This window comes from Musca autumnalis, unplaced genomic scaffold (genome assembly GCF_047663935.1).
Source record: "Musca autumnalis isolate F117 unplaced genomic scaffold, ASM4766393v1 scaffold_2, whole genome shotgun sequence".
Classification (NCBI taxonomy): Eukaryota; Metazoa; Arthropoda; class Insecta; order Diptera; family Muscidae; genus Musca; species Musca autumnalis.
Genome location: NW_027411755.1, coordinates 26538783 through 26559975, shown reverse-complemented (window position 1 = coordinate 26559975; position 21193 = coordinate 26538783). Strand labels below are relative to the sequence as shown.

Sequence of the window (21193 nt, the reverse complement as noted above, 5' to 3'; positions counted from 1 at the left end):
CAATCTGTAAAAGGAATAGATAAATATTTGCATCCAATTTTTTCCACTTACCTTTATTTTCTGAATATTATCTAGATTACTTGCCCTATGTAGAAATTCTTGATGGAACAAAAAAGCAAATTGGGGAGAAATATTGTCACGTCTGGGTCAGTCGTTTATATCCTCCTCAGAACTAAAAGAAAGGAAGCCTTTCAAAAAACTAATAATGATGAAAAATATTTTGCGGCTACCATTATCTCATTCATTTATTTTTACCATAACTTTCCCTTTGCATTTTTCTTTCTTCCGAACTTTCAATTGATTTGCTGCTGGGTTATTTAAAATCAATTTGTTTCTATTATTAAATATTTATTTTTTACATTGTATGTCTTTTATTATGTATGACGGCTTTTTTGGCTTCTGGTTTTAGCGGTTATGTGATGCATTTCAATTTTAACGCATAGTTTTGGTTTTTTCTCCACTCATTTGAGGAGGACTTTGACTTTGTAATCTACATTGATATCGATTGACGACGATTCTCACTCCCATACATTTCACTTACATGCCAAATGGCGCTGATGGCGGTAGTTGGTTGGCAATGCTAACCTCAATCTATTGCTGGTAATAAATATTGATTTGATTTTCTATTTCTAACCAAGGTGGTGGTAATCGTCAAAGCAACACTAAAACAAAAAGTCATTCATCAGTCAGTCACTAAGTTGGTTTGTTGCTTTGATGGCTGGTCGGTTGTCTTTCGTTCAATCGATCTCTGCATTACAAATTGAAACCATAAATATTTTTACACATTCCATGTGTCTTGGCATGGAGGAAAGCCGCCTCTACTGATATTGATTGTCAGGCAAATGTCAATTGTGTGTAATCTCAAAGTAGACCAAACTTGAATCATATATTTCCAACGGTGGCATAGGATTGATTTGTACCACAACAGAAGCAGGCAAGCAAGCAACTTTGATAAAAATGAGGAATAGCAGCAACACATGAGCTAATTAGTTTCCATTAAAACATATGGGGAATTTAGTGTGGACAAAAGTTTTCCCCCTTCCAAGCTCGACACCACCATCACCACCACGGTATTTCAAGAAGCCAAAGAAACTAAAGATTATTTCTAGCATGAAAGTTGTGGCGTTTTTATCACACACCACTGACTCTTAGAAGACTCGGGAGCTAAAGAAAGTCCACAACTGTGCTACTTCACTTTCTTCTAATTGAAAATTATGTTGAAAAACAAAAACAACAATATAATTAAGAAACAAAAGTAACAGAACTTTCATTCTTATTAGAAACCGTCATCACTTTTATTGGATGACAAGAAGTTCTACTCAATGAGAATGACACAGATATATTTTTGTTTGAAAAACTAACACTTGGAGCCTTGACTTTTAAAGAACCCCAATTTAATAGATAGCCCTGGGTTGTTATATTTTTTCCGTGGAGGAAAAAACCTTCAATAAAGCACGTTCTTATTCCCGTTCTGATTCTCTGGTTCAAAAAGCAAATTCATTACCATCGGCACAACATTGAAACACCACACTTCATCAACTGTATATTGCCCTCTTGTGTGAAGATTGATCGCTATGTTGTTGTCTGTCCACATTCTGGTCATTGCTCCACTTTATTAATTTTTGTTAGTTTATTTTTTAATTAACTTACCATGAAGCTAATAAATAAAAACCGAACTCATTGAAGTGGGGAGGTTATAAAGCAACTCTACGTGTATGTGAGCCAGCTCGCGTGCTTAAATTGAAATATTCCCCAATTGAATCTGTTTTTGTAAGACAAAAAAATACTTTCGATATTTCAAACAATGCAGTGTCTTGAAGCGGGCAAAACTTATAAGCAGCAACGTGTTAAATGTAGCGTATGTCATCGGGTTGCTGGAACAAAATCATGAAACAAAATAAGGTCAATGGGTTTGATGAATAGAATTGAGGCATAACTGACATCTATGCCATGATGCGTGATATTTTGACAAAAAGTTCTACTCTCGTTTTTTTTTACTCTTGGAACATAATCTCAAAACTTGACATGTTTGAATTTAAAGTTATTTGCCAATGTGCTTAGAAAAAAATGACGAAGAAAATACTTTTGTGGATAATATTTTAGTTTAAAACAAGTAAGAACAGACTATAGTCGGACGGGGCCGACCATGTGATACCCTATACCACTATCCCTGTGCACTAGCTTTCCGGGCTAGCTTTTGATAAATGATAACTTTTATTTAAATGTATACACAAAAGTTTTGATCAATTTAACCCGCTAAATATTATCCGATCATACCGTTGACTTGCACGCTACTTCTTCATCTCAAACCAAAACTACGTTTAAAATTTCGCGCCGATCGGACTATTATTGCGACCTACAGAGCGGCTACAAAATCGAGCAAAAATTTTGTTTTTGGTCCATTTCATCCCTTTAACATTTCACGATCATCGCCAAAAACTAATCAGTTCTATTCTGGTCCAAACCCGACCTCCATACTAAATTTCGTGACAATCGGTCCATAATTGCGGCCTCTAGCTTGATTACAATTTTTAATGGACGGACAGACGGACGGACGGACTTTATCTCGTCGAGATATGAAGTTTGGTATACCACATGAGGGGTCTACGACGAATATTTCGCGGCGTTACATGAATTTTTGGGAAAACAAACTTATTATACCCTTTTCCACATTGTGGTATAGGGTATAAAAACCGTACCCAATGAACATAACTGTAGAAATAAATTTGTACATGCTTTTTGGGTGAAGTTGAGGCAATGGGAAGTTGCAACAAAAACACTTATGTCGATTAGTCGTCCCAAGCGTAGGTTTTTCACATTCCCAAAGAGTTGTAATATTGCAGAGAATTTGAACGTTAGAAAGCCTCCTTTAAGTCCGCTGCTGCTAATGCTAATTTTTATTGGACAAAAAAATCCCTAAAGCGAACACAAATTTAAATATCTACTCTGACTCATTTCTTAGACAAAAAACCTGGACTTTGTCCTCGTAACTTGTCTCTCTCATTTGACAGACACTTTATGTTGTAACATTTCACTAAAGGGTATTGATGTTTATTTGCTTATTCCCAGTATTTTATAATGACGAATGGTTCCTTAGAATTTCAATGAAAGAAATCTCAAGTTTTAAATTACATTTTCATTCATCCTTCCTCCTTTTAGGGAAGAGTAAGGCTTCATGTTTAGTATGTTAAGCCAATCTCCCTGTGTCTGGCTATATTTTTAGTTTTGTTTCCATTGCGTCTTATTCCAGAAGAAGACTAATAACTTCCGCTTTTGGTTTTATGTTTTGTCGCCACCACAAATGACGTTGGACATCAAACATATGCACGTACTTTGGGGTTCCATATGGGTGGAAGTCTTATAAGATATTGGTCTGGTGGCGGTAGTTGTCTATCCAACATGATGATTGCCCAATGTCTGTCCGGCCATTTCTGGCTGACTGGAGGATTGCGAGGCATGATTATTGTTGGTCTTTTTTTTCCACCAGACAAAACAAAAAGTGATATATTTGTTTTATGTCTCTCTGAGACACAACAAGAAATAGAAGTAAAATAAAAAGCCCACTACTTTTGCTCAAAACGCAAATTGCATACAAATTAGCAAAGCTACGAAAGTGCGGACCGCAAGCAACAAGAACAAGCAAGAAACAATAAAAAAAAAGAAATTACATGAAATACATGATGAAGGTAGCAGACAGAACAAAACCAAACCGAACACACAACATGTAAAAACCATGATTAACCCATTAAGTTAACCGTAAATTCATTTACAGCCATGTATCGTTCTTGTTCTGGGCCGAAAATCGTGCGGGTTTGTTCCCACATTTTGCATAACAGCGGCAGTTTTGTCATTTCTTTGTTAATTTAGTTTGTAATTGTTATCAGGTAATATAGGCTACATGTCACCCAACTAATTGTGTACTGCGGAAGCCATTTAAGTGTAGCAGTTTTCCTAACCCTCTCTTTTTTCGTGCAAATTTGTTGATAGTAAAGTTGAATAACACCATAATTAGCCAAGAACATGTCGAGGTTTCAATGATAAATAAATAACAATTAAAATAAAAGTTTATGTTAATGTAAAGCGTGTGGTTTCTCACGATTTTGAAATGAAATCGAAATAATGTTTCAACTCATATGATCAAAAAGTTCATATTTGGAGCTTTTCATTGGCTTACGAAATATTATGGCTCATAACGCCGAGGGTAGGCACAACAAAATTTCATAAGCAATTTCACCTTCGACTTGGCCACCAATCACCTTCTTAATGGACACCAAGTTTTCGAATAATGTCATCATCGTTAAATGTTGATATCAGAAATACGAGCCGTATATATTCTTAAGGCCTACGTACATAAGCTGCCTCGCCTGGTTTCCTTGCTTGCTTCTGATAAAAGAATAAAAAAGAAAAGGGCAACCCAGTTCGAAATTTGCTCGGCCTCCTTTATTCTTTTATTTTTATTATGTCAAAAATGAAGCAGGAAAGCAAGGCAACTAGGCAAAGCAGCTTAAGTACACAGGCCTTTAAAGTGAAGAATATATGCCGAAGTAATGTTGTAAGTTTTCATTTCTGTAAAAGATACATACGTATCGTTGTTGTAACCTAAAGGGACCGTCCCACTTCGAGCTTTAAGAATCCACCCAAGTTTTCGTATGAGAATTTTTTATTCAGATAAAACTGAGCTCTGTTCGGATTCAGATATCTATAGGTTTTGGCATTGTTGATTCCTTTGCAGACTTTCTTTGAGTAATTGCCGTTCATATTGTGTTAATTTACCGCAAAAAGCATTCCAGCTAGCTAGTCAAGACATTAGGACTGGGATCCACAAATTTCTAAAAATTTAGATAGGAAAAATACGCCTTGTCTTCTTTTTAGAAGAGCATACAGATCCCAACTTCCATTGATATTTTTTTGGTGCCAGTACTTCAGCTTCCAAATATATTAAGCATATTGGCCTCTAGCTTTGCAACCGATTCATCACGTTCCGTTTCCGCGTAACGACGTGCTCTCTCTAAGGTAGACAAATCTTTATTTAATTTCATTTTTTCTACTTTCATAGCCGTGATCATGCTTTCTGCCCCTTGGTTAGCCGCTAGTAATTCTTCCTTAGCTATCTTGGCTTCTTTAGCCTCATCCATAGCATCCTGGACTTGCTCCTTTAGAGTCATGTCAAGCCCTCTTTCTGAGGTAGCCAAACCCTTACTTAATTTCATTACTACTTCCTGCATAGTCTTGACCTGGCCTTCTTCCACTTGGTTAGCCGCTAGGAATTCTTCCGTAGCTACTTTGTTTTCCTTAGCCTCGTCCAGAGTATTCTTGACTTGCTCTTTTAGTCTCTTGGCAAGGTTGACTGCATATTCCTTTTGTTTTTTTGTACTATATCATCTTCCATTGCCTTGACATTAAATTACATTTTCTTTATGGCCGCCATCGCAGCCACCCCAGTCTTAATTTTTATCGCTGCATTCTCATTGGTCACTACCTTCCCGGACGATTCATCACGTTCCGCTTCTGCTGAACGACGTGCTCTTTCTCTGACGTAGCTAAATCTTTATTTAATGTCATTACTTATTCCTTCATAGCCTTAATTTCGCGTTCTGCATCTTGGTTAGCCGCTAGTAGTTCTTCCGTAGCTACATACGTTGGTTGCCTTAACCTCATCCAACGCCTTCTTGACTTGCTCCATTAGAGTCATGTCAAGCCCTCTTTCTGAGGTAGCCAAATCCTTACTTAATTTCATTACTACTTCCTTCATAGTCTTGACCTCGCTTTCTGCCTCTTGGTTAGCCGCTAGGAATGTTTCCTTAGCTACCTTGGTTCCCTTAGCCTCACTCAGAACATTCTTGACTTGTTCCTTTACAGTCATGGCAAGCTTGACAGCATATTCCTTCTCTCTTTTTACGATATCATGGGGTCCTTCATTGCCTTGACATCAAATTCAATTTTGTTTTTGGCCGCCATCGTAGCCACCACAGTCTTATCCTTCACCGCGGCATTCTCATTGGTCACTAACTTCGTGGACGATTCAATACGTTCCGTTTCTACTGAACAATGCGCTTGCTGAGGTAGCCAAATATTTATTGCCTGGCAGTTGATTCATCATGTTCCGCTTCCCCTGAATGACGTGCTCTCTCTCTCTCTGAGGTTGCCAAATATACATCTAGTTTCATTTCATCTTCCTTCGTAGTCTGAGCTCGCGTTCTGCTTCTTGTTTAACGGCTAATAATTCTTCCTTAGCTACCTTGGTTCCCTAAGCCTCACTTAGAACATTCTTGACTTGCTCCTTTATAGTCATGTTCGCGCCCTTTTCTTAGGTATCCAAATCCTTACTTAATTTCATTACTACTTCCTCCATAGCCTTGACCTCGCGTTCTGCCTCTTGATTAGCCGCTAGATACCTTGATTTCCTTAGCCTCACCCTCCTTATATACTTTAATTTCCTTAGTTCCACCCAGCAATTTGGCAAGGTTTTCTGCATATTTCTTCTCGTTTTTTGTACGATATCAAAGCGTCTTCCATTGTCTTAAAATTAAATTACATTCTCTTTATCGCCGCAATCGCAGCCACCACAGTCTCATCCTTTATCGCAGTAGACGATTCATCACGTTCCGTTCCCACTGAACAAGGTTCTCTCTCTGAGCCAAATCATTAATTAATTTCATTACTTCTTCTTTCATAGACTTGACCACGCGCTCTGACTCTTGGTTAACCGCTAGTAATTCTTCCTTGGCTACCTTAGTTTCCTTAGCCTCACCCAGAGCATTATAGACTTGATTCTTTAGAGTCTTGACAAGCTTGACTGCATGTTCCTTATGGTTTTTGTACGATATCATGACGTCGTCAATAGCCGTTACTTCTTCTGCCTCTTTATTAGTCGCTAGTAATTCTTCCTTAGCTACCATGGTTTCCTTAGCTTCACCCAGAGTATTTTTTAACTTGTTCCTTTAGAATCATGGTGTCTTTCATTGTCTTGTTTATGCCACGAACTTCCCTTTGGGCCTATCAGACTTTTCCTGCTCGACTAAAGAAATTTCCTTACAACTTTTAAGCCTTCAATGGCCTACAAAAAAACAATCCTGTCATTCACTTTAATGATACGATCAAATATTATGGCTCAATTTCAATTTGTCACTGAATATAAAATCTTATTTAATTACTTAACATATGACTAAATTTTCCATTATTTTTTTTTCTGTCTTTTCTTACAGGCAACAACAACATCAACACTTGGATATTAAGGTCGTAAAGATTTAAGCAATTAAGGTAAGTTTGAAAATTCTCGTTATGCTTTTTTGGGGGAAAGAAAATAAGAATATATTCTCTTGATGTTTATATTAACAGACAGTGTATGTTAAGTGGTCTCCTGAATCTCTGAAAATGAGTAGAGGAACTAAGCACAACAAAGAAACAAAAAAATAAAATCAACACTTTGCCATAATCTTTGTTTAACTGTTGATTTTTTTGGGGCTTGTTTGCTTGCGAATGCTGATATTTATCTGAGAGTTCGGTCTCTTATACCCATCTTAGTAAGCCATAAACTGCCATCATTATTGACAATCGTTATAATGATGAGCTGTAGTGGATGACAAAGATTGTGCTTACTGCATTTTTGAGTTTAATTATTTTTCTTGGTTTTGTTTTTCTTTTTTTTTCAAGATCCGACATTGTTGTTCTTCTCTAAAGATTGTTGTTGACTTTTAATCACATGTTTGAGATTTTTTCCCAGTCATTTAGTTTATGACATTTCTTTGTGAAACTTTGTTGTCGTCGGCTGCACGATGTGATCTTAACTTTCTTTGCTTTGTGGCTAATGACACTTTTAAGAATAAGAAGAAAATACCGCCAGACAATGCACAATAATCAATGTTCATTCGTTCGTCGCATTTCTTGATTATTTTCTTTTTCTACCTTTGGTTGATCAATTTTCTTCTTCTACTTTAGCGGCGGTAAACACATAAACTTTCTAAATAAATATTTATTAAAAAACAAGACACAGTGTACAATTGCATTGCATTGCAGCTAGAAAAAGTACACACATGATCAGAAATTTAGAAGATGATGTAGAAGACAAAGAGGGAAACAATTGAACATCATAAACCGCGGTATAATGCATAAATGAATTTCAAATATGAGAGAATTTTCTAAATAAATAAAGAAAAAATCGGTAAATTAGAAAAAGACAACTTTAGAAATTGTCATGACATGTTTTTTTTTTTGGGGGAACTAAGTTGCAGAAGGAAGCAGGATGCGTTAGAGATGTTCCATGAAAGCTAAGGTTTCAATTTTGTAAATATTAAATAACTTACATTCCTTGCTCGGTTTATCGTTAACGAATATGTTATTGGGATCGGATCATCACACTGCGAGTTTTAAATATTCAGACAAGTTTGTCTATATGAAAGATAGGTAACTCTTTTCTTTCTTCCTCCTTCATAGCCTTAACCTCTCAATCTCCCTCTTGGTTAGCCGTTAGTAATTCTTCCTTAGCTACCTTGGTTTCCTTAGCCGCACCCCGAGCATTCTTGACTTGCTCTTCTAGAGTCTTATGATCTTATTCTTTTCGTATTCTATGAAAACATTTTAAACTTTTACAAGAGAACCCTTTCGCTGGTAAGGTCTAAATTTGAAACGTAAGGTTTCAATTTTGTAAATATTAAATAGCTTACATTCCTTACTCGGTTAATCTGTAACGAATATGTTATTGGGATCGGATAATCACACTGCGAGTTTTAAATATTCACACAAGTATGACATATGAAAGTTAGGTAACTATTTTCTTTGTTCTTCCTTCATAACCTTAACCTCGCGATCTCCCTCTCGGTTAGCCGTTAGTAATTCTTCCTTAGCTACCTTGGTTTCCTTAGGCGCACCCAGAGCATTCTTGACTTGCTCCTCTTGAGTCTTATCATCTTATCCTTTTCGTATTCGTAAGTATTCTATGAAAACATTTTAAACTTTAACAAGAGAACCCTTTTCGCTGCATCCACTTCTGTTGAACGAATTTGTTTAATTTCATTACTTTTTTCTTCATAGCCTTGCCCGCGAGTTCTGCCTACTGGTTAGCCGCTAGTAATTCTTCCTTAGCTACCTTGGTTTCCTTAGATTCACACAGATCATTCTTGACTTGACTTGCTCCTTTATAGTCTTGGCTAGAGTTGTGTCGTTCCGGAACGAACAAGTTCAAAGGAACTACTCCACAAAAGGAACGACCGGTACTAGGTCCGACAATGCGGTTCAGCTAGTTCCTTTTGCTCCCTCGTTCGTTTTTTCCCATTCTTTTTGCTCTTCTCTTTCAGTTAGTTCCATCAGTTCATTTAACATCAGTTGTCTCTCTCTCCTCTCCCTGTCTTCTATTAGTAAATAAGAAATGCCATAGTGTCATTTCGTTTTTCATTTCTTCTAAACTGATCTTTGTGAATTAAAAAAAGCAATTAAAGTATTTTTAATTAACAAAACGATTGTAAATTTGTTTTAAATATTTGTAAACTACCATGAAGAAAGCCGAAAAAATTTATTTTTCTTTTGTTTTGATGAAGAAGAAGCACGAACGATATGAACTGAGTGAACGAGTATGAGTGTGGGTATACATATAAAGGTTGGTACTAAAAGGAACTATGGAACTAACTGAACCTAGTTCCTTTTGCGGAACGGAACGGAAAAGATCGAACCGTAAAAGGAACGAGATTGCCCAACTCTAGTCTTGGCAAACTTGACGTTTTCCATGAAAACTTTGTAACGTCAAATCTTTATTTAATTTCATTACTTTTTCTTCATAGCCTAGACATTGCGTTCTTCCTCCTGGTTAGCCGCTGGTAGTTCTTTCTTAGCTACCTTGGCTTACTTAAACTCACCCAGAGTATTCTTGACTTGCTCCCTTAGAGTCTTAGCAAGCCTGACTGCATATTTCTTCACATTCTGCTGAAAGACGTGCTCTGATTCTGTGATAGTCAAATTTTAATTTAATTCCATTACATCTTCATTCATAGACTTGTCCTCGCGTTCTGCATCTGGGTTTCCTTAGCCTCTTCCCGAGTATTCTTGACTTGCTCCTGTAGAGTCTTGGAAAGCTTGACTGCATATTCCTTCATGTTTTTGTACGGCATTATGGCGTCCTTCATTGCCTTTATATCAACACAGATTTTCTGCCCCTCACACTACCTTTACAACCGATTAATCACGTCCCGTTGAATCACGTGGTAGACATACCTTTATTTAATTTCGTTACTTCTACCTTCATAGCCTTGACCTCTCGTCCTGCCTCTTGATTAGCTGCTAGTAATTCTTCCTTAGCTATCTTGCTCTTTTTAGACTCACCCACAGTATTCTTGACTTGCTTATGCATTTTCCTTCTCGTTTTTGGTATGATATCGTGACGACTTCCATTGACTTGCTTGACATCAACTTATATTTTCTTTATAGCCGCCATCGCGGCGTTGCATCAACCTACACCTACTAACCTTTATCGCTGCTTTCTCATTGGCCACTAGCTTTGCAGTTCAGTCATGTTCCTTTCCTACTGAGGTAGCCAATTTTTATTTAATTTCATTACTTTTTCCTTCATTGCTCTCGTGTTCTGCCTCTTGGTTTACCTTTAGTAATTCTTCCTTAGCTGACTTGGTTTCCTTAGTCTCACCCAGAGTAATCTTGACTTACTCAAGCCTCCTTGGAACATATTCAACGAGGTTTTTGACAAATTTGGCGATCCATATTCTTCTAAGCTTCTACAATGGACGCCTTGAGCTCCTGGATATTGAAGTGATTCTTTTGCCAAATCATCCGTGAATATAGTAGATTGGGACAGTTATGTATTAACCAAGATCACTTCCGATTTAAGCTTTGGATCGTACTTTTGATAAAATGTGAAATTCTATCCCCAATTCGAAGCATATGTAATATGAACTTTTGGTTGCACATCTTTATCAGATATAACCGCTTCTAGCCTCCTTGGAATAGATTCAACGAGATTTTGTAAATTTGTGGTCCATATTATTTCATGCTTCTACAATGGACGCCATGAGCTCCTGGATCTTCGAACTGCTTCTTTTGTCTGATTTCTTGTCCGTCAAATGTGCTCAATAATATTTTGATCTGAGGATTGGGGAAGTGTATCTAGTACATGGAGACAGCTAGCTATATATTAACCAATATCCGATCACTTCCAATAACATAACCCCGAAAACAAATAAACAACGAAAGTTATGCGTTGTTTACATTTACGAAATCCACTCGATTTCAACTGTCAATTCCTTTACTTATACGTCAAATGAAAACTCATCGGAAATCCATAGGATTTCATTTGACGTTTATGCAATGGAATTGACAGTTGAAATCGAGGGGATTTCGTAAATGTAAACCAAGCATTAAGATGAAATTCCATAATTTGCTGGTATAGGTCATCGGCTCATTTCAAAGAATCTTTCCATTGAACCAGTTAGTTCACGAACTAAATAATTTTTTTAGTTGTGTTTTACTTAACAACTGTGATACCTAGTTTTTAGGAAACCGCTGTGATATCTACATTAAATCGTAATTATTTCTGCATTTATTTTAGTTTAATAAATAGTTGTTTTAAAATATTAAAACAACAACAATGGGATTAAGCAAGACTATTTTGAAAAAATCAAAATTGCAAGCGCTATCCCAATAAAAAACGCCACAATGCTTAATTGTTGTGTTGTAATTTTTTACACTAATTTGACGAATTTAAAAGTAAAAATTTGAAGAAAGATTATATATTTAACAAATTATCCCTAAAGATGTTCGAAAACACCAACGAAACGTCGGATAAAAAATTAAATAAAATTATATTTTTTTAAATTCATTTCTCCCTGGAGTCGAACTTAAAGACCGATGTTTTTTGCAAATGAAAAAGGAAAGCCGAATATTCGAACCCACACAACCACCATTATGTGACAGATTTCGCTGTTGGTAGCAGCTCATCAGACATATCGGCTGTGGAGTGGCTTCTCTGTCATCGAAGTTGTTTTCTTTCAAATGCAATTTGCTTTTACAGAGATGGATATTTGTCCATTTAATCTATATTCAATAAATTACAAAAATTCTTCGTTAAATGCCATGAAACCCAAGAAATAACTAAAATATCTCCACCAATGTGTTTATACAAGATAATTGCCAACTTTTAATGAATTCTAGTTCTTTGTATGTAATTTTAGCTTTGAATGTCAATGTCAAAAGTATTTCTTAATCAACATTCTTGGGGAGTTTTTATTTTTTGCTTAGATAAGATTTTGCCAGCCAGCCACCCATTAAACTTGGTTAGTGCAAAAAAAAATGTCATAAAAATACAAATGTGCTTTCGTTTTATTTTAGTAAATATTTTCAGAAGTCTACCCAGAGAAATTAATTGTAACTGCAGTCTGTAGTATAGTAATTATTCATTACACTTACAAACATGTGTAATAGGTTACAGGTCTCTATAAAAAATGTGCCCATCTCATATTTCACATTCTTTATGAGAGTGTGAAGAAAATATTTTTTAAGTTTGCCTTGCAAGCTAATTATAATTATAACTGTTTTTGTAACTTGTGCAAAAAACAATACATTCATTCATTAATTACAAAAAAACTCAACACAATATGAAGATGTTTTTTCTTTTCAATACGTAGAATGATAATGAAATGTCAAGTTCCGGAAATTACAATGGAAAGCCCCTTAATTATAGAAATATTTTCCTCACTTCATGAAGCTTTTTTTTAATTAAGAATACTTGGCTTCTTCCATTGCGGTATCATTTTAAATTGATAAGATGCGAAATTCTTTTGTAATTGAAAAAAGATGTTTTGGTAAAACCAACTGATGAAAGAAAATCGAAAAGAAAACATCAGTCCATTAGTACTCTTATCGTACAGCTAGTAATAATTTATGTAGAATATGTTTCATAAAAATATTAAATGGGAACAAATGCTGTTGGCCTAGACTTTTCTAAAGCTTTTGATGTCTTTTGTGGAATCTTATACAAGATACAGAGTCACTGGGTTTTGATCAAACATTTTGCCGCATGGTGGCAAGTTTCCTCAAGGATAGAAATAAATACAAATGAAAATAGTATAGAGAAGGGAAGTTTATTGGCAGAAAATAAAAAGTTTATAATGAAACTATTCGAAGAACCCTTAGCAAATATGATTTGAATGGTAGACCAGTCGCAAGAGAACCTACATCACCGGAAAAACGTTTAGGAAATCATTTTCTGGAGTTCCTGCGGCGAATCGATCTCTCTAAAGGTCTCGTCACATAAGAGGATTTCTGTCTTAATTCATTTAGTTGCATGCTCTTCCGGCTTTAAGTCAAAAGTCAAAGCATACGAAAATCGTGTTTCAGCACACATTCAGCTGCGTAGAGATGCGGATGTGACGAGGCATTTAGTCCGTTTCACGAAATGAACTAGTTCCTTAATCAATTCAATGAATCTTTCTCTTTCATCGTTCTTTTTGTTTCATTCGTTCCAAATAGTTCCGTCACGGAAATAGTTCAACGAATTTTTCTCTTTCATCACTCGTTTTGTTTTTGTGGATGAATTGACATACAAATAAATAAATTGCATCGATGTAACGTGAATGTGATTTACGTTTATTTAACAATGTGGCAACATCTGAATAATGAACAAAAGGAACAAGAAAGATCCAAGTGAGTTTGACACGACAGGAACGATGGAAACTAAAGGAACTTGTACGGAATATTTCCTTGAAACGAGTTCATTCGCTCCACTCTATCATTTTCATTGGAACAACAAAAGGAAGAACCGTGAGTCCACGAAAATCTAAACATAAGTTAGACATAGGAAAACAAAAGGAAACAACATCACTACTACAACTCGTTCCCAATACAGATCACTCTCCAGCTTTTGACAATAATTGACAAGAAGATAAATGAAATAAAGAAGAGATTGATTGATGATGAAAAGCTTACATATTCAAAAAACATTAGGTGTGTACGATAACCCAATAATTTGTACAAATTCGTACAAATTTTTACTGAATGCTGTTCGATAACAAAATTATCCAGCAAAAGAGAGCGAGTTTGGAGAGATTTTTGGAGAGTTTTGTGACTGAGAACTTGCAAATTTTTGCTGGGAAAATTTGTCCCGCAAAAATTTGCAAGTCTGGTCAGCTGACTTTTAATCACCTGTTCAATGTAAACAAATCGAAATGTTAACATTTTTGACCAAGAAAATTTCACAATTGCACATTTTTTAGATTCTAAAGCGTTGTGGATAGTATTAAAGCATTAAATAAGTAAAGTGCAATTTTAAAATTTATGTTTTTGTTCCGTTTGGTTTAAAATATCAAAAGAAACAAAAACAAATTTTATACATTTTCGGAAACAGCTGACTTTCTTGCAAGTTTTTGCAAAATGCTGTTCGATAACTTTCTGTAATTTTTCTTGCTTGAGAGAATAAAATTCACTGAGAGAGGTTGCTGGAACTGACTGAGTAATTATTGCTGGGAAAGTTATCGTACACACCTATTGACAGAACGATAAACGTGAAAGGAGATACTGACAACATAAGCTCCAGTTATGGAATTGCAATAAAGTAACCCACTGTGATATAAGTTTCAGTCGTGTGAATTGTATTTTATGTTTTAAATATATCGAAACTTCTTAAGAAATCGAAAGAAGTTATTTGGAAGAAAAGCTGAGAAAGTTATAAATCCACAAATTCAGCAGAATCTCGTTGAATTTCATTCCAACGAGGCTAGAAGCGGTTATATCTGATGATCTGAAGATACCAAAGATTCTTTCTTTCCTTTAGAACTAATTTCCTAACATGAGGTTTAAGGGGAAATTTTATTTCGTGTTCGAAATTGGGTGCCACCGTAGTGCAGTGGTATGCACGCCCGCCTTGCACGCAGAAGGTCGGGGGTTCGATTCCCCGGCCAGGCAACATCAAACATTTTTCAACGGTGGCAAAACACCCCTCAGTAATGTTGGCGACATTTCCTGAGTATTTCAGCCTTGAAAAACTTCTCCACAAGTGGTGTCTTCTTAAGACACGCCGTTCGGACTCGGCGATAAACAGTAGGTCCCATATCATTGAGCTTAAATATGAATCGGGGTGCACTCATTGATATGAGAGAAGTCTCCCTTGTCCCGTATGGGATGTTATGGAACAATGTTTTGTTTGTTCGAAATAGTAAATAAGTAATTAAACAAGTAAGAAAGTATCAGTCGGCTGAGCCGACAGAGATATACCCTCAGCCACGTACCCGAAGAAGAAAAGTTAACACAATACTTCTGTAAGTTTTTTAGCTGTTGGGAAAATTTTCCAGGATGGAAAGGGCCGCAAAAACTACATGTTGCAACAAAATTCAGAATGATCCAAGACAAGTGCATTTTTTCCAAACTTTGGGTAGGGTGTACCCATAGGAGTGATCCGATGTAGTATATATTCGGACCTAATACAAATCTGTAGGAAATATTTTTTTCTTTATTAGTCTATGGATATTTGTCTTACAGACTATATAATTAAATATGTTGTACTTAATTTTCTGAATTTAAATATATTACAATTTTACTTTTCAATTTACAAAGTTTGAGCTAAATCGATTTCTCTCTTAAAGGGTTATTTTACACATTAGCCAGTTTAGGTGGTGCTGGTAGGATTTTCTGGACCTTTTTGGGTCATTATCTCAGGAAGTATGGACTTTCCCACGAAAAAAAATATAACGTCGTAACAGGGCCGCAAGTGCAACCTGCTGCGTCAAAAATTAATAAGATCAGAGAGGAGTTGTTAAACTATACTTTTTCCAAATTTTGTGTGGGAGGTACTCAAATGAGTGGACCGATATAGTCCATATTAGAACTCGATCTATACCTCAAAGTAATATTACCAATAGCAAAGTTTGGCTCAATTCGGTTATTCCCTCGTAGAGTTATCATGCCCACAATTTTGGCGAAAAATTTTGAACCTTTGTGGGGGAGGTACCAGATGGAGTGGCCCGATATGGTCTATCTTCAAATTTCAACTAAGTTTGGACAAAATATTGAAAGATCCAAAATTTTAACCAAATATGTTGATCCGTTCGAGAGTTATCGTGCACTCCAACTACGACACATGGTATTATATGGGTTGTTTGCAGTTTTCGTGCTGATTTCTGAGGATATATGGACTTGCTCCTGAAAAAAATTATATCGTCGTAATGGGTGTAGTGTATACAAGTGGCTGCAACAAAAATCAAAGCGATTTGAGAGCAGGCCTTAAACTGCACTTGAGCAAAATTTTGTGTGGGAGGTACCCGAAAGAGTGAACCAATAGGGTCGATATTGGAACCTCTTCTATGTCTGGTAGAAATGTCACGATGTGCAAAGTATGGACTAATTCGGTTACTCCCTTCAAGAGTTATCGTGCGGACAATTTTTCCGAACATTTTTGAACTTTTGTGGGGGAGGTACCTGAAGGAGTTGACCGATATGGCCCATCTTCGAACTTAAATCAAATCTGGAAAAAATATTTCGATACCCAAAATTTGAACCGAATCGATTGATCGTTCGAGAGTTATCGTGCGCACCAGCCAGCCAGACAGACGGACAGACAGACGGACGGACATTGCTAGATCGACTCAAAATTGTCTGAAACGGATATCGTACAAACATACTAGGGGTCTAAAACCATTATTTCGATGAGGCACATTTTTGGCCGTATCAAAGTGTAAATACCCTCTTTAGCCTAAAGGCTGAGGGTATAAAAATGTTAAATCTTTATATACAAATTTAATTCGTTCAGTGACTTCTACTGATGATTGATGGAAAATATTCCTGAGATGAGGTTTAGAGGGAGATTTTCAGTTCGTATTCGAAAAAGTGAAAAATTATCAAAAAAAAAATTAAATTAAATAAATTGTCTATTTTATGCATCCGATTTTCCTGATATATAATTCAAATAGAAATTTATTTTCTTCGGCAACTTCTAGTGAAATTCGGTGTAGAATATTTTTTCTTTTAGGACCTAGTTCCTACGATGAGGTTTAAAAAGAGATTTTGGGGTCCTATTCGGAATAATATTTAATTATCAAAAATAAAAAATATCTAATTTATGACCCACTTTTCCTGATACATAACATATACACAAATTTCATTTCTTCGGTGACTTATAGTGAAATTTTATGTAGAATATTTTTTCCTTTAGGACCAATGGCCTAACATGAGGTTTTTGGGGGAGATTTTGAGTTCGTATTCAAAAAAGTAAAAAAAATATATATAATAAAAATAAAATGCCTATTTTATGCACCCTATTTTCCTGATATATAATATATATACAAATTTCGTTTCTTCGGTGACTTATAGTGAAATTTTGATGTAGAATGTTTTTTCCTTTAGGACCAATCCCCTAACACGATGTTTTGGGGGAGATTTTTTGTTCGTAGTCAAAAAAGTAAAAAAAATTATAAAAAAAAATAAATTGCCTATTTTATGTACCCGATTTTCCTGATACATAATATATATACAAATTTCATTTCTTCGGTGACTTACAGTAAAATTTGATGTAAAATATTTGTTCCTTTAGCACCAATCTCCTAACACAAAGTTTTGGGGGGAGATTTTGAGTTCGTATTCGCAAAAGTACAAAATTATACCAAATCTTCCTTATTTATTTTTTGGAGATTTTGTATCGATAAAAAAGAAGATCACGACTGGAAAATATTAGAACACTTTCTAACAGATCGAAAGTCGACTTACGTATCCCTAACATACACCACTTGAGAGATTAGGCCTGTTCGATAACTTCGCAAGTAAAAAGTATTTGCAAGTTCTTGCAACTACTTGCAAGTACTGTTCACTTCTCTTTTACTGAACAAGTTTGTTATCGAACAGCATTTTGTAAAAGTTTGTACAAACTTTTGAGTTATCGTACAGACATATTGTTCCAAATTCGACTACCCAGCTAAAATTTTTAATATTTTTAATGTTGAAGTTTAATTTTAAGTTTTTTTTTAAGCTAAGAGATTTTGGTAGTATTCATCGGCTATTCATGCCGAACTCTGTTCTAAACTCCTTTCAAAATTTCCATATTTAATTGCAAATTATTTCTATTTGTTTTGTGTCATTTTTTTTTTTCAAACTATTGTTAAGACTTATTTGAAAATTTATTACTCACATTTGTTTTGCATAATTTTTTTCTCACAATATCTGGTTACTTGTTTGTTAGCCACCATATCGAGTGAGCCTGAGTGAGTCATACTTTGGCAGTGCAATTTTTGCCGTTCCATTTTTTCATTTGCGTAGTGTGTGAGTGAACCACTTTTTTGAGTCTTTTGTCAATATCCAGGTGCTGCAATTGATTGGCTGGCTGGCTGGCAGTTACTTGAATGGGTAGCTTAGAAAGAAACTTTGTGGCCAAAAAGTCAGGCTACACAACAGACAGATATGACCGTACAAATGTATGGAGAATGAAAAAAAAAGAATTGGGTCTTTTACATGAATCACACACAATTCCTAAAGTATTGAAGAAAAGGTTTGGCAATGTTTGTGAGTCGAGTTTTACGCACAAACATTTTTAAAAATAACACAAAAAAAAAATAAATAAAGCAATTAGGACAATGACCAAAATAAACTTTGTAACAAATGTTTTTTATTTTTGTTTTGAACATTTATGTACCTTGTTATTAGGTCTCAGCGGACAAGAGGATTAACACAATTGTTCCTTATATACAAAACAAAAATATTAACAACTCATCAAAAGTAATCCCCCATAAAAAATTTTTTTAAACAAACCCGAAGAACACGTGTGACTTAATTTTTTATATACCAAAACAAACAATCATTACCCAGCCCAACAAAAAAAAACAGGTTAATTTAGTATTGGGTCTTTTTTGGATAATTACAATTTATTTTTATTATCAACACCCAGCAGATGACTTGTGATATACCGGAAATATTTGTTGCTGTGCTTCCTTTAAGTGAATATAATGCGTTTGTCTGCCTGTATATAGGCTGTATATAAGCCGGGTTCAAAAAACTGGCCTAAAATCCAATTTTACCAAAACACCAAAAAAAAAGATCACAACCTAAATGCCTTAAATTATTGCCGAACAAAAAAATTCCATGGCATTCTTCGAAACATAAACATGTCTCGTGGATCTCATTGCAACAAATAAATGACAATCTTGCACATTCCTGAGCTACAAAAAAACGTTAAAAAAAATAAAAAGGAAAACAGAAAAATTCAGCAATCGCATGTAAAACTACCAAAAAAAGTTTCCAAAACACTACAAACAATCGATGATATCAATGGAATAAAATTATTCAATTTAACAAAAAAATGCAAAAATACCACAGAAAACGAAATAAAACCTCAAGAAACCAGAAACATTTTTGTTTACTTGGATTTTTTGTGCAACCACAAAAGTTTGGTTAAAATGTATATTTCTTGAAAGGATTCAAAATATCCAACATTCAAAACAGTAAGCACGGGATGCAATTTTTACTCCAAGACCGTTGTCTTACTTATTTTAAAAACTTACGAAAATAAAAAATTAATTAAAAAAAAATAATATGAAAAAACAAATTTTCATATGGGTAAAAATTGTCTATTTTATGCACTCGATTTTTATGATGTATAATTTATATACAAATTTCCCTTGTTCGGTGACTTATAGTGAAATTTAGTGTATAATCTTTTTTCCCTTAGAACCAACCTCATAACACGAAGTTTTGGGGGAGATTTTGACTTCATATTGACAAATTTAGGAAATTATGAATGAAATAATATGTTAAAAAATTTTTTATTTTATGAGCCCGATATTCCCGATATATATTTGATATACCAATTTCATTTCTTTGGTGACTGATAGTGAAATTTAGTGTAGAATATTTCTTCCTTTAGGACTAATCTCCTAACATTAAGTTTCGGGGGAGATATTGAGTTCGTATTCGATAAATTTCGAAATTATCAAAAAAAAAAAACATGTAAGCAACTTGTCTATTTTATCTAGCCGATTTTCTTGATATCTATTTAATATACGAATTTCTTTTGTTCCGAGACTTATAGTGAAATTTGGTGTAGAATATTTTTCCTTTAGAACCAATCTCCTAATTAGAAATTTTGGAGGAGATTTTGACTTATTATTGAAAAATTTGCGAAATTATGAAAAAGTAATATGTTAAAAATGTGTCTATTTTATGAGCCCGATAATCCCGATATATATTTTATATAACAATTTCATTTCCTAGGTGACTTATAGTGAAATTTAATGTAGAATATTTCTTGCTTTGGGACTAAGCTTCTAACATAAAGTTTCGGGGGAAATATTGAGTTCGTATTCGATAAAGTATTCAATTATAAACAAAAAACATGTATCCATGTTGGCTATTTTATGCCCCGATTTTCATGATATATATTTTATGTGCAAATTTCTTTTGTTCGGCGACTTATAGTGAAATTTGGCGTAGAATATTTTTCCTTTAGGACTAAACTCCTAACATGAAGTTTTAGAGTTGATTTTGAGTTTGTATTCGAAAAAAGTATAAAACTATTAAAAAATAGATAAAATATATATCTTTTTTATGCACGATATTACCGCTAAATATTTTATATACAAGTTTCTTTCATTGAATGAGATTTTTAATGCTGCACTTTATAGCTATAGATTTCTCCTCTTCTTGTACATTGACACCGACCTTCTAAATTGAAGAGTTATGATTGAATTCGACATAACATCAAAAAAGGTCAAAATAAACCCAAAAAATTACAATTAACTCCCTACTACACCCAAACTTTGATATGTTTCTTGAAAAGCAATCTCAAACATAATAAAGTTACTTTCAATCTTCGGAAAGTTCCTTAAAAGAGTGCTCTCAATCTTCGAAATTTTCCTTAAAAGAACGCTCTCAATTTTCTTAAAGTTCCTTAAAAGAACGCTTTCAATCTTTGGGATGTTCCTTAAAGAAAATCACTTTCCATAGTTTCTTAAAGAAAACCACATTCAGGAGTTCGTTAACGAAAACCGCGTTCAAGAGTTCCTTAGGAAAACCACGTTCAAAAATTTCGTAAGGAAAACCACGTTCAAAAGTTCCTTAAGGAAAACCACGTTCAAAAATTTCGTAAGGAAAACCACGTTCAAAAGTTCCTTAAGGAAAACCACGTTGAATCGTTCAACAGACCCTAAAAGAAAACCAGCGTTGAATCGTCCAAAAGTTTATTAATAAAAACCACGTTCAGTAGTTCAACAGATCCTTAAAG

General features: G+C 34.8%; 2 protein-coding genes across 3 annotated transcripts in view; one reads left to right on the top strand and one right to left on the bottom strand.

The window, feature by feature from the left end:
- The window catches only part of Ir40a (Ionotropic receptor 40a), a 283859-nt gene that overhangs the window by 184702 nt on the left and 77964 nt on the right, over positions 1-21193 (bottom strand). The window lies entirely within an intron of this gene.
- The window catches only part of LOC141393817 (uncharacterized), a 270846-nt gene that overhangs the window by 176276 nt on the left and 73377 nt on the right, over positions 1-21193 (top strand). The window contains exon 3 of one of the 2 annotated variants that reach the window (XM_073967323.1): positions 7206-7260. The gene's annotated coding sequence lies outside the window, so the exon portion shown is untranslated. Of the gene's footprint in view, positions 1-7205; positions 7261-13636; positions 13759-21193 lie in introns of those variants that run through there. The other variant, XM_073967324.1, reaches the window with a different exon arrangement.